This window comes from Oncorhynchus gorbuscha, linkage group LG02, assembly GCF_021184085.1.
Source record: "Oncorhynchus gorbuscha isolate QuinsamMale2020 ecotype Even-year linkage group LG02, OgorEven_v1.0, whole genome shotgun sequence".
Classification (NCBI taxonomy): Eukaryota; Metazoa; Chordata; class Actinopteri; order Salmoniformes; family Salmonidae; genus Oncorhynchus; species Oncorhynchus gorbuscha.
In genome coordinates, this window is record NC_060174.1 from 29065231 (window position 1) to 29081957 (window position 16727).

The following is a 16727-nucleotide window of genomic DNA, read 5'->3' on the forward strand; positions in this document are numbered from 1 at the left end:
GAGAGAGACAGAGGAGAGAGAGAGAGAGAGCGAGAGAGAGCGAGAGAGAGCGAGAGAGAGAGAGAGAGAGAGAGAGAGAGAGAGAGAGAGGAGAGAGAGAGAGAGAGGGAGAGAGAGAGAGACAGGGAGAGAGAGACAGAGAGGGAGAGAGAGAGAGAGAGAGGGGAGAGAGAGAGAGAGCGGGAAAGAGAGAGAGAAAGAGACACAGAGAGAGAGAGAGAGAGAGAGAGGAGAGAGAGAGAAAGAGACAGAGAGAGAGAGGGGAGAGAGAGAGAGTAGGGAGAGAGAGAGAGAGAGGGAGAGGGGGGAGAGAGAGAGAAGGGAGAGAGAGAGAGAGAGAGACAGAGAGACAGAGAGACAGAGAGACAGAGAGAGAATGGACAGAGAGAGAGAGAGAGAGAGAGAGGGACAGAGAGAGAGAGAGAGGGGAGAGAGCATGTACAGGACTCCATCGCAGTGTGAGACAGAGAAAGGGGTAGAGTATATGGTTGTCTGTTTGGCTCAGGGCCATAGAAATAGCACATTTGGAATTCAGTTCCAGACAAAAGCGTGCAGTCTGTCAGTCTGTGGGTGATGTTTATTTCTGTAGCTGGGAGTATAGGGAAGGAGGAAGAGACAGGGGATGGGGCTGTGGCTATAAACATGCATGCCCTCTTTCAGACACATACACACACGTAAACCTAATCACTCTGAAACCCAAACACCAATCCTAGCCATAAACACTTACAAACATACTGTCTGAGAGGCCAAGTACTGCCTGCACAATGAACAACTTATTGATTTCACAGAACAGCCCAGTTCCCAGTTGTAAGGTGAGTCAGCACCTAGAACCATATCCTCTTTCCCCTTTCATTCTTCCAACTCTCTGAACACCACTCTGACATCTATCCCGACTCTCTGTCATCACACCACTCTGACATCTATCCCGACTCTCTGTCGTCACACCACTCTGACATCTATCCCGACTCTCTGTCATCACACCACTCTGACATCTATCCCGACTCTCTGTCGTCACACCACTCTGACATCTATCCCGACTCTCTGTCATCACACCACTCTGACATCTATCCCGACTCTCTGTCGTCACACCACTCTGACATCTATCCCGACTCTCTGTCGTCACACCACTCTGACATCTATCCCGACTCTCTGTCGTCACACCACTCTGACATCTATCCCGACTCTCTGTCATCACACCACTCTGACATCTATCCCTACTCTGTGTCGTCACACCACTCTGACATCTATCCCGACTCTCTGTCATCACACCACTCTGACATCTATCCCGACTCTCTGTCATCACACCACTCTGACATCTATCCCGACTCTCTGTCGTCACACCACTCTGACATCTATCCCGACTCTCTGTCGTCACACCACTCTGACATCTATCCCGACTCTCTGTCATCACACCACTCTGACATCTATCCCGACTCTCTGTCATCACACCACTCTGACATCTATCCCGACTCTCTGTCATCACACCACTCTGACATCTATCCCGACTCTCTGTCATCACACAACTCTGACATCTATCCCGACTCTCTGTCATCACACCACTCTGACATCTATCCCGACTCTCTGTCATCACACCACTCACATCTATCCCACTCTCTGTCATCACCACTCTCTGTCATCACACCACTCTGACATCTATCTCGACTCTCTGTCATCACACCACTCTGACATCTATCCCGACTCTCTGTGTCACACCACTCTGACATCTATCCCGACTCTCTGTCGTCACACCACTCTGACATCTATCCCGACTCTCTGTCGTCACACCACTCTGACATCTATCCCGACTCTCTGTCATCACACCACTCTGACATCTATCCCGACTCTCTGTCATCACACCACTCTGACATCTATCCCGACTCTCTGTCATCACACCACTCTGACATCTATCCCGACTCTCTGTCATCACACACACTCTGACATCTATCCCGACGCTCTGTCATCACACCACTCTGTCATCTGACATCTATCCCGACTCTCTGTCATCACACCACTCTGACATCTATCCCGACTCTCTGTCATCACACCACTCTGACATCTACATCTATCTGACCTATCCCGACTCTCTGTGTCACACCACTCTGACATCTACCACTCTCTGTCATCACACCACTCTGACATCTATCCCGACTCTCTGTCATCACACCACTCTGACATCTATCCCGACTCTCTGTCATCACACCACTCTGACATCTATCCCCTCTGTCATCACACCACTCTGACATCTATCCCGACTCTCTGTCATCACACCACTCTGACATCTATCCCGACTCTCTGTCATCACACCACTCTGACATCTATCCCTGTCATCACACCACTGACATCTCTGTCATCACACCACTCTGACATCTATCCCGACTCTCTGTCATCACACCACTCTGACATCTATCCCGACTCTCTGTCATCACACCACTCTGACATCTATCCCGACTCTCTGTCATCACACCACTCTGACATCTATCCCGACTCTCTGTCATCACACCACTCTGACATCTATCCCGACTCTCTGTGTCACACCACTCTGACATCTATCCCGACTCTCTGTCATCACACCACTCTGACATCTATCCCGACTCTCTGTCATCACACCACTCTGACATCTATCCCGACTCTCTGTCATCACACCACTCTGACATCTATCCCGACTCTCTGTCATCACACCACTCTGACATCTATCCCGACTCTCTGTCATCACACCACTCTGACATCTATCCCGACTCTCTGTCATCACACCACTCTGACATCTATCCCGACTCTCTGTCATCACACCACTCTGACATCTATCCCGACTCTCTGTCGTCACACCACTCTGACATTTATCCCGACTCTCTGTCATCACACCACTCTGACATCTATCCCGACTCTCTGTCATCACACCACTCTGACATCTATCCCGACTCTCTGTCATCACACCACTCTGACATCTATCCCGACTCTCTGTCATCACACCACTCTGACATCTATCCCGACTCCCGACTCATCTATGACTCTCTGTCATCACACCACTCTGACATCTACATCTGTCATCACACCACTCTGACATCTATCCCGACTCTCTGTCATCACACCACTCTGACATCTATCCCGACTCTCCAAACAAACAATACTTCTTCTTCCCTGGCAACTAACTCTCCTCCCTCATCTCTCTCTCAGGATCACACCCCACACCTCAGGTTCTTTACTAGGGTTCCATTGCAAGAAGTATTCACATTTCCACTTTACACCAGGGATAAAGAGAAAACTAAGCCCATTCCAACTGCCTCTGAAAGCACTGAATCAATCGATTTACACAGGTTTAAATTAATCAAAGCAAATATTCCATCTTTTCACTATCAACTGAATAGATCTAGTACACAAGCTGCACCTAATACGCACTACACTAAACTACACTAAACTACACTAAACTACACTAACTAACTACACTGAACTACACTACACTAAACTTCACCACACTATAACACAGTGTTTGACAAAGGCATATAGGCTACATGCATTAATGTGAACTAATGTGAAATCTGCACCACAGCACAGGCACATGGTTATGCATGAGATGAAACGCAAGGACTTAAATGTGCACCATAAGTGGTTCTGAGAATCCATACACTATGGGGCAGTGAGTTTAAAATAAACAGATGAATGTCTGGTTACATATATGTTTATCATTTTGGACTCTCCACCTTTTTGTCCCCCACCGGCCAACTTAAACAGAGCTTCCCCCCAACCAATACAGGCCTGTTAGCCATCAATAACACATTTAAACAGTCTTTCTCTGGTCCTTCCAGAAGGAACATTCAGAACTCCATCAGGCTAAACACACAGTTTTTATTGGGGGGATCCCAACAATGCAGACATGAGAAAAGCAGTTATACTCAAATCCTACCCCTCTTTCCCCCAGGTTAATTTAAGGTGATATATATACTGTAGACATACATAAATATATTCTCTATACACCAGAGAAGCTCAACCCATCCCCCCTCACAACTAACAGAGCACTGTGTTTAACAGGAAGGCTTAGTGATATCAGAGAAAATCTGTTATAGCTATATGTACACATATATGATTTGTAATTTGATGTGTATGAACGGAACTCTCTAACCCTGACCTACTGTCTCACACTAACCCTATTGGGTTTTATGTGGAGCCAGACCATGCAACTTAGAGACAGGAGAGTGAGGAGTGTGACAGATTGAGTCTGGTTGAGGGGAGGTGGTGTTGCAGTGGTTTATGGCCTGTTGAGTGGTCACTGGTGTCCTGGAGAGATAATTGAGTTTGACTGCAGGGAGTGAAACACAGGGGGGGGGGGGGTGTTTATTGGTTGGGCAATGTTATAGTTACTCTACAGTACCTTCTTATCACAGACATAATGCCCATAGACTTAAAGGGGAAGGATGGAGACACGGGAAATATTAATAACAATAGTTACAATACAGAGTAAGATAGACACAGGCAGTGTGGCGCAACAAGTTTGGTGGAAGGCTGCTTGCTGTCTGCTCAGAGAGAGGGTGGGACTGGTTTAAGGGATAACACACAGAGGATCAGTGTGTTTGTGAAGATGGGTGGGGGAGTGTGTGTATGTTTGTGTGAGTGTGTGTGTGTATGTGTGGGTGTGTGTGTTTGAGTTCCTGAAAGAAAGAGGGAGAGAGAGAGAGGGTGGGGGTTAATACTGGGATTCAATTCATGGGAAGCTTTTGATTCATACAGCCAAAACAATCCTGATCTTCTCTTTGAGACACTATTTGCTCATAAATGCCCTCAGGGACCAGGAGCTCATTTAGATTCATCTGCTCCTCTCAGTCTCTGTCTTTGAAAAATTATTTGAATAAGTGCAGTGAAGTGAATAAAATGCTTTGAATAAGTGCAGTGAAGTGAATAAAATGCTTTGAATAAGTGCAGTGAAGTGAATAAAATGCTTTGAATAAGTGTTCCATTTATTCCCGTCCAGTGCAGCTCACAGGTGTATTTTCCTTTGGCTCAGGACGTTATGTACAGTATGTGTTTATAGTCAGGACGTTATGTACAGTATGTGTTTATAGTCAGGACGTTATGTACAGTATGTGTTTATAGTCAGGACGTTATGTACAGTATGTGTTTATAGTGAGGATGTTATGTACAGTATGTGTTTATAGTCAGGACGTTATGTACAGTATGTGTTTATAGTGAGGACGTTATGTACAGTATGTGTTTATAGTGAGGACGTTATGTACAGTATGTATTTATAGTGAGGACTTTATGTACAGTATGTGTTTATAGTGAGGACGTTATGTACAGTATGTGTTTATAGTCAGGACGTTATGTACAGTATGTGTTTATAGTCAGGACGTTATGTACAGTATGTGTTTATAGTGAGGATGTTATGTACAGTATGTGTTTATAGTCAGGGCGTTATGTACAGTATGTGTTTATAGTCAGGGCGTTATGTACAGTATGTGTTTATAGTCAGGACGTTATGTACAGTATGTTTTTATAGTCAGGACGTTATGTACTATATGTGTTTATAGTGAGGACGTTATGTACAGTATGTGTTTATAGTGAGGACGTTATGTACAGTATGTGTTTATAGTCAGGACGTTATGTACAGTATGTGTTTATAGTGAGGATGTTATGTACAGTATGTGTTTATAGTCAGGACGTTATGTACAGTATGTGTTTATAGTCAGGACGTTATGTACAGTATGTGTTTATAGTCAGGACGTTATGTACAGTATGTGTTTATAGTCAGGACGTTATGTACTATATGTGTTTATAGTCAGGACGTTATGTACAGTATGTGTTTATAGTCAGGACGTTATGTACAGTATGTGTTTATAGTCAGGACGTTATGTACTATATGTGTTTATAGTCAGGACGTTAGGTACTATATGTGTTTATAGTCAGGGCGTTATGTACAGTATGTGTTTATAGTCAGGGCGTTATGTACAGTATGTGTTTATAGTCAGGGCGTTATGTACTATATGTGTTTATAGTCAGGGCGTTATGTACAGTATGTGTTTATAGTCAGGGCGTTATGTACTATATGTGTTTATAGTCAAGGCGTTATGTACAGTATGTGTTTATAGTCAGGGCGTTATGTACTATATGTGTTTATAGTCAGGGCGTTATGTACAGTATGTGTTTATAGTCAGGGCGTTATGTACTATATGTGTTTATAGTCAGGGCGTTATGTACAGTATGTGTTTATAGTCAGGGCGTTATGTACTATATGTGTTTATAGTCAGGGCGTTATGTACAGTATGTGTTTATAGTCAGGGCGTTATGTACTATATGTGTTTATAGTCAAGGCGTTATGTACAGTATGTGTTTATAGTCAGGGCGTTATGTACTATATGTGTTTATAGTCAGGGCGTTATGTACAGTATGTGTTTATAGTCAGGGCGTTATGTACTATATGTGTTTATAGTCAGGGCGTTATGTACAGTATGTGTTTATAGTCAGGGCGTTATGTACAGTATGTGTTTATAGTCAGGGCGTTATGTACTATATGTGTTTATAGTCAGGGCGTTATGTACAGTATGTGTTTATAGTCAGGGCGTTATGTACTATATGTGTTTATAGTCAGGACGTTATGTACAGTATGTGTTTATAGTCAGGACGTTATGTACTATATGTGTTTATAGTCAGGACGTTATGTACAGTATGTGTTTATAGTCAGGACGTTATGTACTATATGTGTTTATAGTGAGGACGTTATGTACAGTATGTGTTTATAGTCAGGAGGTTATGTACAGTATGTGTTTATAGTCAGGACGTTATGTACTATATGTGTTTATAGTCAGGACGTTATGTACAGTATGTGTTTATAGTCAGGACGTTATGTACAGTATGTGTTTATAGTCAGGACGTTATGTACAGTATGTGTTTATAGTCAGGGCGTTATGTACTATATGTGTTTATAGTCAGGACGTTATGTACTATATGTGTTTATAGTCAGGACGTTATGTACAGTATGTGTTTATAGTCAGGACGTTATGTACTATATGTGTTTATAGTCAGGACGTTATGTACTATATGTGTTTATAGTCAGGACGTTATGTACTATATGTGTTTATAGTCAGGACGTTATGTACAGTATGTGTTTATAGTCAGGACGTTATGTACAGTATGTGTTTATAGTCAGGACGTTATGTACTATATGTGTTTATAGTCAGGACGTTATGTACTATATGTGTTTATAGTCAGGACGTTATGTACTATATGTGTTTATAGTCAGGACGTTATGTACTATATGTGTTTATAGTCAGGACGTTATGTACTATATGTGTTTATAGTCAAGACGTTATGTACAGTATGTGTTTATAGTCAGGACGTTATGTACAGTATGTGTTTATAGTCAGGACGTTATGTACTATATGTGTTTATAGTCAGGACGTTATGTACTATATGTGTTTATAGTCAAGACGACCCAGACTCTGTAATGATATAGTTACACAAGACCACTACAAACAAGAAGCACAAATGAATGTGCTCATGAACAAATAACATGGGTGGATTTTCGACACAAAGGCATATATGAGTAACAAGCTGAGACACACAGAGAATAAGACAAAGCTGAGGCAGAGAGGTCTGAACATGTTGGTCCCCTGGGTCCTTATACGTATACACAGAGGAGTAGTGAGAGACATGGTAGATATGCAGACTTAATGAGATACATTAAGTCACACTCAAGGCAGTGTGTCTGAGATGAGAGAGAGTGGTGGGGCTGACTAACCAAAGCATACCAGAGTAGTCATAACGGGGCCTTCATACTAGAGAATGTAACAATGCACTTTTACACTTAAGACGCCATGACTCTGTTAAGGCTAGATACTGTATAGGCCTATATGTCCTCCGCCAATCAACCACACCCACAGTATAAAGAGCAGGAAGTAGAAGACAGACATGTGCCACCCAGTGTGACATCCTGTTTCCCACGAGGCAGTTCCCTACAGAGCAGAGCACAGGAGACAGACTCGAGGCAGATGTCATATCCTCAGGCAATGTGGAAGTGATCAATTATCAATTCATCCTATTACACTCACCCTGGAGAGTGGGGAGTTACCCTCATCTGCAGTATCTATCTCAGAGACATTAAGGAGGTGTGTGTGCGTGTGTGTGACATGTTTAACTACACTTGTGGGGACCAGAAGTCCTGGGGACATTTTGTTAGTCCCCACAAGGTCAAATTCTATTTATAGGGGGTTTAGGGTTTCGGTCAGAATTAGCGTTAGGGTTAGAATTAGGTTTAGGAGCTAGGGTTAGTTTTAAGGTTAAGGTAAGAGTACAGGTTAGGGATAGGTTTATGGTTGTACAAGACTGTGTGTGTGTATGTACAGTGCATTCAGAAAGTATTCAGACCCCTTGACTTTTTACACATTTTGTTACGTTACAGCCTTATTCTAAAAAAATATTTTTTTCCCTCATCAATCTACATACAATACCCCATAATGACAAAGTGAAAACAGACTTTCAGACATTTAAAAAAACTAACAGAAATACCTTATTAACATAAGTATTTAGACCATTTGCTATGAGACTCGAAATTGCGCTCAGAGGCATCATGTTTCATAAGCAATCGGGGGAGAAGGGCTTTGGACAGGGAGGTGACCAAGAACTCGATGGTCACTCTGAAAGAGCTCCAGGGTTCCTCTGTGGAGATGGGAGAAACTTCCAGAAGGACAACCATCTCTGCAGCACTCCACCAATCAGGCCTTTATGGTAGATTGGACAGACGGAAGCCACTCTTCAGTAAAAGGCACATGACAGCCTGCTTGTAGTTTGCCAAAATGCACCTAAAGACTCTCAGACCATGAGAAACAACATTTTATGGTCTGATGAAACCAAGATTGAACTCTTTGGCCTGAATGCCAAGCGTCACATGTGGAAGAAACCTGACACCATCCCTACGGTGAAGCATGTTGGTGGCAGCATCATTCTTTGGGGATGTTTTTCAGTGGTAGGGCCTAGGAGACTATTCAGGATCGAGGGAAAGATGAATGGAGCAAAGTACAGAGAGATCCTTGATGAAAACCTGCTCCAGAGCGCTCAGGACCTCAGACTGGGGCGAAGGTTCACCTTCCAACCGGATAACGACCCTAAGCACACAGTCACTGTCGGAGCGAGGACCACAAGCATTTCACTACACCCGTAATAACATCTGCTAAATACCTGTATGTGACCAATAACATTTTATTTCATTTGATTTGATTTGAAGCACACAGCCAAGACAACGCAGGACTGGCTTTGGGACAAGTCTCTGAATGTCCTTGAGTGGCTCAGCCAGAGCCCGGACTTGAACCTGATCGAACATCTCTGGAGAGACCTGAAAATAGCTGTGCAGCGACACTCCCCATCCAAGCTGACAGAGCTTGAGAGGATCTGCAGAGAAGAATGTGAGAAACTCCCCAAATACAGGTGTGCCAAACTTGTAGCATCATACCCAAGAAGACTGAAGGCTGTAAGCGGTGCTTCAACAAAGCATTCAGTGAAGTGTCTGAATAGTTATGTAAATGTGATATTTCACATAAATTTGCTAACATTTCTAAAAAACAGTTTTTGCTTTGTCATTACTGGGTATTGTGTGTAGATTGATGAGGGGGGAAAAATAACTTTATCCATTTGAGAATTTAACGTAACAAAATGTGAAAAATGTCAAGGGGTCTGAGCACTTTCCGAATGCACTGTATGTGTGTGTGTTTGTGTGCGTGTATGTGTGTGTGTTTGTGTTTGTGTATGTATGTGTGTGTGTGTGTATGTGTGTGTGTGTATGTGTGTGTGTTTGTGTTTGTGTATGTGTGTGTGTGTGTATGTATGTATGTGTGTGTGTGTGTGTGTGTGTGTGTGTGTGTGTGTGTGTGTGTGTGTGTGTGTGTGTGTGTGTGTGTGTGTGTGTGTGTGTGTGTGTGTGTGTGTGTGTGTGTGTGTGTGTGTGTGTGTGTGTGTGTGTGTGTGTGTGTGTGTGTGTGTACATATATCTAGAAAAATATATAAATATATGTACATCCAAGTTATCAGGTGCAGGATAGAAGAAAAAAAGAAAAAAGGAATGCCTGCAACTCTGGTATGTTCTCATGCTGATTTATTCAGATGGACAATAAATATATACCCTTGCCCAAAGTGTAGACACTGTCAGACAAACATTGAGGGCAACACAGTGCCAGCTTTACAGCTGGGGAATGCAGTATTTTTTATCTAGTAAACAAATGATCATGAATACATTTGAAAATGAAAACACAAACACACGCAGTGTTAGTTGTGGATTCTGTTGGTTTTCTGTCATATACATGGCCAGTCCCACATTGTTGCATTTCTTAAGAGGCTATTTCCTTACAGCCTGGAACAGGGGCTTTATTTACGAGAAGGCCAAGCCTAGACCTTCTCATGCTGCCCTGGGGCGAGGAGGGGGAGCCCAGACCCAGCAGCGTCTCAATGCAGAACAAAAACTCCTCCAGTCGTTACACAAGCACTGCTGAAATGACTTCCACATCTGTAAGAAACTGCATGGCTTTTAAAAAGCACGGCGACATGGAGAGGAAAAATGTGAACGGGAGCATAGAACCGGTCTAACCACGAACTTCCTCTGCAGAAATAGATGTCAACCCCCACATCCCCCACACCCCCGTGACTGACACACCATCATGTGTATGCAGACACACACGCATACACACATGCACACAAGCATGCAAACACACACACACGCACACGCACACCCACACACACGCACACACCCACACACACGCACACGCACACGCAAACACACACACCACACACACGCAAACACACACACACAGACACACACACACATACAGTGCAAAGATGGGAACACAAACACACAACCACTGGTTGGGCCCACAGGCTCTGGCCTGAGAGGTCCACTGTTCACACATCCACACAGGAAATGAGATGAAACCACCACAGCCATGATTTGTGAGACAGACCCAACTGTGGACCAAGTACCTCCATAAAGATGGCCGAAACCACTGGGTGGAAGGGAGCATCCCTGACCTCTAAAACACAAAATATTATATGTAAGACCAGGAATTGCATTTTAGTTACACTGTTAAAAAAAGTATTATTATTATTATTTGTGTACTTGCTTGACATTTTACTGCATTGTTAGGAGCTAGGTAACATTTCACTGCACCCGCTATAACATCTGCTAAACTGTGTATGCAACCAATAAACTTCGATTTCAACTTTGACTCTACAGAAATGCCATAGATGGAGCCACAGGGAGGGAGGACACAGGATACTAGCGTAAAGTCCCAAAGTTAAGTTTGGATTTGATCAACATTCTGTTGTGGTCTAAGCAACAGAATGTTGCGGTCTAAGCAACAGAATGCTCTGTGGTCAGTGTGGTGTCCCAGCCCTGACCAGCCCTGGGAGACCCTGACCCCATCCCAGGTCAGCTCCACTCCACTGGGCCACTCCATCCCTCCCTCCCCTCTACAGCCCAATCACAACTGGCCTGAGGCTGAGCCAACCCATCCCATCCCAGCCACCCTCAGTCTCTCTGTGAGACTATGTGCTTATAAAAGCAGTTGCACAACAATTATGCTCTTAGGGAACGCCTTTGATATGGAAATCAACAGATGCAGGAATGTAGGGACTGGAGATCAATCACTCAATATCACACAGTAGGACAGTGTGACCGGAGGGATAAAAATCCCATATTTCCGAGGCCTTGTTTCGAATTTGTCAATAACAATCATGTCATGTTGGATGACAACAGGACGCTGGTATACTCAGAGGAGAGTGGAGGAAAAGTTGTCTCTTTCAGGCTGTGCCTATGGTGTGTTGGCAGAGCCTTGGCACCGTGGCTGGCAGTGAGCGTGATGCAGCCTGGCACGTTGGCACAGGGCTCCTCATTTAGACACGTGCCAAAAGCTCGTCAGCAGATCTGGATGCTCTCGGGGTAGAAGAAAAACAGAGAGTGCTTGAAAGAAAGGAGGAGAGTAGGACTGCTGTCCCAGCCGCAGGGGGCAGAGGGCAGAGAGCCCGCACACAGAGGGCCATTGTCCTCACACACCTCGTGGGTGTTAATATGTGTGAATCAGTCTGTCTGTCTGTCTGTCTGTCTGTCTGTCTGTCTGTCTGTCTGTCTGTCTGTCTGTCTGTCTGTCTGTCTGTCTGTCTGTCTGTCTGTCTGTCTGTCTGTCTGTCTGTCTGTCTGTCTGTCTGTCTGTCTGTCTGTCTGTCTGTCTGTCTGTCTGTCTGTCTGTCTGTCTGTCTGTCTGTCTGTCTGTCTGTCTGTCTGTCTGTCTGTCTGTCTGTCTGTCTGTCTGTCTGTCTGTCTGTCTGTCTGTCTGTCTGTCTGTCTGTCTGTCTGTCTGTCTGTCTGTCTGTGTGTGTGTGTGTGTGTGTGTGTGTGTGTGTGTGTGTGTGTGCGTGCGTGCGTGCGTGCGTGCGTGCGTGCGTGCGTGCGTGCGTGCGTGCGTGCGTGCGTGCGTGCGTGCGTGTGTGTGTATGCAGGTGTGAACGCTAACAGCCAACTGATATAACACAGTACTAATTATGATATTAGCAGAAGGAATGCTACATCACTGAGTGTCTGGGACATGTGTGAGTGTATTATTCACACAGTGAACATGAGTGTGTGGGAGTGACTCAGATCCCACTCAGGGCCTGAGCTCTCTCTCTCTTTATGTCTCTATCTGACTCTCTCTTTCTCTCTCCTTCTGACTATCCCTCCCTCAATCCCTCTTTCTCTCTCTGTGTCTCAGTGTAAGTATGAGGTGGTTCCCCCTGTGGTAAGTGTGTATTTCCAGGCAGTCACCATGCTGTTTCATGGCTGTTTTGATTCTAGTCTCATGGCGCGACACCCTCTGACCCCCACCACAACCCCACAATACTGTGCTCTGGGCAGCAGGGCTACATCTGGGCTCTGAGTCTTCAGGTTCCGATCCACAATCACACATAGACAGATGCCCTTGTTCCCTTCACCTCTCCTGTCATTTTGCCTCCAGGTCTGTGGAGCCATGCCAGCTGCCTCCCCCACAACCCTCTCACCCCTTCCCCCTCACCTTGCCCCCTTGCTGGGCTGTGACAGCTGCCTCTGTGACCCCCTGGTGACTCAGCCACCCCCACTGGGCCAGACAGCAACCGGCAGGAAGTGACAAACACACTGGGGCCCAGTTCTGGTACCCAGCCACCTGCCCCCTGGCACCACCACCTCCTCACCACATACTGTAAACTCCCACCCACACAGCCAGCCTTAATTAATGAGTAAAACAGGAGTCACAAACCCCTATATGAACTTAAACTCTCACTGATGCAAGGTCTTGAATAGGTAGAAGTGCCCACACACTAATACTGGTGATGGTAACTAGAGAATAGAAAACCCATACATATAGGCTGTAATGCCATACTACACAGTGTGAGTGACGTCACCTCTGCCCCTGTGATAACTGGTGTGTGAATGTGTACAGTGTAAGAGTTTGTGAGTAAGGCCCCTCCAGGCCCAAGCCATCAGCCTGCCCCCCTACAGACGAGGACCCAGTGGGGCCGGCTAGGGACTCCTGGTGTGGGAGGGATGGACCCTACTAGACTGTGCAGACTGACACTCATTGTCTAGAACAACAGATCTACAGCTGCTTCTCAACCTGGCTACCCAACCACCAGCCTCTTTCTACACCTCTCCCTCCATCCCTCTATTCCAGTATCTTTATCTGTTCCCTTCCGTCTGCTCAGCTAGATATGGAGAAGCAGGAAGTTCCTGGGAGTTGAGTCAGCACAATTCCCTTACGGGAGCAGTATGTGCAATCCTGCAATCCTAGCCAGTGCTGAGCTGTTTTTCCAATATATCCACATCTATGAGCACACACACATCCTTGAGATCACACACATCCACACATCCCCCCCCCCCACACACACACACACAAACCAACAAACAGCACAGGTGTGACCAAGTGAGGTGAGACATACATAGAGAAAGCAGGTTGAGCTAGAAGTTCGGCTGAAGTTTAACATTTACCCTATTGTTTCAGGCACATATACCCACACAGACCCACACATATACCCACCCACACCCACACATATACCCACCCACAACCACACATATACCCACACAGATCCACACATATACCCCACCCACACATATACCCAACCCCACCCAGACATATACCCAACCCCACCCACACATATACCCACCCACAACCACACATATACCCCACCCACACATATACCCACCCACAACACACATATACCCACACAGACCCACACATATACCCAACCCCACCCACACATATACCCAACCATACCCACACATATACCCAATACTGAACCACACATATACCCACCCATACCCACACATATACCAAATCCCACCCACACATATACCCACCCACACCCACACATATACCCAATCCCACCCACACATATACCCACCCACCCACCCACCCACACCCACACATATACCCAATACCCAACCACACATATACCCACCCACAACCACACATATACCCAACCACACCCACACATATACCCACACAGACCCACACATATACCCACCCACATCCACACATATACCCAACCCCACCCAGACATATACCCACCCACATACCCAATGCCCAACCACACATATACCCACCCACAACCACACATATACCCAACCACACCCACACATATACCCACACAGACCCACACATATACCCACCCACACCCACACATATACCCAACCCCACCCAGACATATACCCACCCACAACCACACATATACCCCACCCACACATATACCCACACAGACCCACACATATACCCACCCACACCCACACATATACCAAATCCCACCCACACATATACCCACCCACACCCACACATATACCCAACCCCACCCACGCATATACCCACCCACACCCACACATATACCCAACCCCACCCACCCATATACCCACCCACACCCACACATATACCAAATCCCACCCACACATATACCCACCCACACCCACACATATACCCAACCCCACCCACCCATATACCCACCCACACCCACACATATACCCTACCACACAAATGCTCAGACACAGACACACACTCAGAGACAAGTCTCTGTTCTTCCATCCACACCACCTGCCACAGAGACGGCTGTATTAGACTTGTTGTGCCCCGTGCGCTCACCCATTCTCCTGCCCCTTGTGCGTCCAAGCCCTAAAATTACCCCTAACCACCGAGTCACGACACCCCGGTTATAGTCCCCTAACTGACCCCCCCCCCTCAAACCCAGTTATAGCCCCTAACTGACCCCACCCCAAAACCCAGTTATAGCCCCTAACTGCCCTGCATTCACCTGACACCATGCCAGCGCAGAACTCACAAACAAACAGACAGACAGACAGACAGACAGACAGACAGACAGACAGACAGACAGACAGACAGACAGACAGACAGACAGACAGACAGACAGACAGACAGACAGACAGACAGACAGACAGACAGACAGACTGACTGACTGACTGACTGACTGACTGACTGACTGACTGACTGACTGACTGACTGACTGACTGACTGACTGACTGACTGACTGACTGACTGACTGACTGACTGACTGACTGACTGACTGACTGACTGACTGACTGGCAGACAGACTATTCCTCTGATATATGTTCCTAATCAGAGAAGAACTGGGCCTGCTAAGCCTGATTATGTTATGCAGTAACACTGACTCATTCAATAAAGCTTCCTCTATTAGGTCATTTTCACAATTTGATTGTAAAAGTAATACAAATGTCTCTGATTGCTTCTAGCTTGCCAATCCAACCAGTGATATAGCTCTACTTTATCAATTATATTTTGAAAAAGTGATAAAATGTAATAAAGACCAACCCAGTCTTAGTGATAAGAAAAAGTCGGTCTGTGTCACTTTGTCAGTCAGATTATAAATCAGATTGGTTGTGATGCCACTTGATGGAAATCATTTGTACTTTTATTGGGATTAAGGAATAGGGTAGTTGGAGACACCATGTACACTATGTCAAATAAGTTCTCACATGAACACCATACAAAGGATATCCATTTCTCTGTTTTTACAGATGGCTGTTTAACTTAAGTAAATATCATGCAAAGGCAAATCCAGTATTTGGATGAAGTTTCTAACCACATGAGAATGGGAGAGCAGGGACATACTGCAGGGGCTGCTGGGACATACTGCAGAGGCTGCAGGGGAGTCTACAAAACCCCAGAGGACTCTGAGAAGTCACATCAGATAGTCACAGACACTAATATAAACATATATTTTGAATATGGAATCGTTATAATCTAAAAGTAACAAATTAATAATATACTGGTTAGAAATACACAAGAAGAATATTTTCATTTCAAAAGAAAGTAATGGCTCGGTTTTCATGGGAAGAGGTGAGGATAGACAAAATAAAGAATCGGCAGGCTTGCCAAGAGCATCTTAAGGGACTTGAATTCTCAGGCACTCTAGCTATACTTGGACCCAAGTCCAGTTTAACATCTGCCATTTTCCCTCTCTGTACAGGAAATACTGGGTTGTAGGTGGGCCCTTGGCCCCTCCCACTCAGGCACCCATCACAGTCAGGTTGGAGGCAGAGAGACGGCCCTCCAGGCCAGGTAACCACCCTTGTCCCCCCCCTGCGGCCTGGAGAGAACATAGTTCCTGGAATAGTGACCAGGAATGCAGTCGACACATACACGCTGTATTTCTCACCTGTGTCCTGACAGTCCTGCAGAATCAAATCCCCAAGCAGGATGCTTCCCTCTCCTCCCTCCTAGACAACG

General features: G+C 45.4%; 1 protein-coding gene across 4 annotated transcripts in view; it reads right to left on the bottom strand.

Annotated features, from left to right (window-relative positions):
• The window catches only part of LOC124000472 (core-binding factor subunit beta), a 39699-nt gene that overhangs the window by 7882 nt on the left and 15090 nt on the right, over positions 1–16727 (bottom strand). The window lies entirely within an intron of this gene.